Source organism: Poecilia latipinna, unplaced genomic scaffold (genome assembly GCF_001443285.1).
Source record: "Poecilia latipinna isolate Pla-1442-1.1 unplaced genomic scaffold, P_latipinna-1.0 Scaffold4738, whole genome shotgun sequence".
Taxonomy (NCBI): Eukaryota; Metazoa; Chordata; class Actinopteri; order Cyprinodontiformes; family Poeciliidae; genus Poecilia; species Poecilia latipinna.
In genome coordinates this window covers 39437-40027 of record NW_015117354.1, presented here as the reverse complement: position 1 = coordinate 40027, position 591 = coordinate 39437, and the positions used below count along the sequence as shown (strand labels likewise).

At 35.2% G+C, this 591-nt stretch overlaps 1 long non-coding RNA gene across 1 annotated transcript in view; it reads left to right on the top strand.

Moving 5' to 3' along the window:
* Positions 1-384: 384 nt before the first annotated feature.
* LOC106942971 (uncharacterized) overlaps positions 385-591 on the top strand; it is a 4117-nt gene continuing 3910 nt past the window's right edge. Inside the window, exon 1 of the long non-coding RNA XR_001423769.1 lies at positions 385-467. This is a non-coding gene — a long non-coding RNA (uncharacterized LOC106942971). The remainder of the gene's footprint in view (positions 468-591) is intronic.

Sequence of the window (591 nt, the reverse complement as noted above, 5' to 3'; positions counted from 1 at the left end):
GAAATTAATACCTACATTTCTAAGTTTCACTGAGTTAACGCGGCTATGGATGACATGTAAAAGATTAGTCTTTTTGCTTCCCAGCGTTGTATGCCTGCGCGAAATTCCCGTAGGTCCAATAACATGCATGGTGTCTAAGTCATAAGTCAGTGCCTCACCAGCAATGAACCTGGTTAGGTCACATTTGAATCGGATACGTATCGGATATGGGTCACATTCAAAAAAGAATCCGACCTGTGCTGTTAACACTGCCATGAAAAGATCAGATACAGGTCGCATTATGTCAAAAAAAATCGAAATTGGGTCACTTCAGGCTGCAGTGTGAACGCACCCTCAAAATGCTAATTATCTTCGTTTAATTATAAACAGTGCAGTAAAGAAATAAACAAACTTACGTTGGTTTCAGAAATAATTATTTTATCAATTTTATTGTGACTTTTATGATTATTACTATAGCAATCATTCATGTTATAACTGCATGTTTGTTGTAACTTAATATACATTTATTCATAAACTTAACCTGGTTTTAATTAAGCTCCATAAGACAGAGAGACTTTGATATTGTGAGGTTGTTGTTATAACTTGTTCATC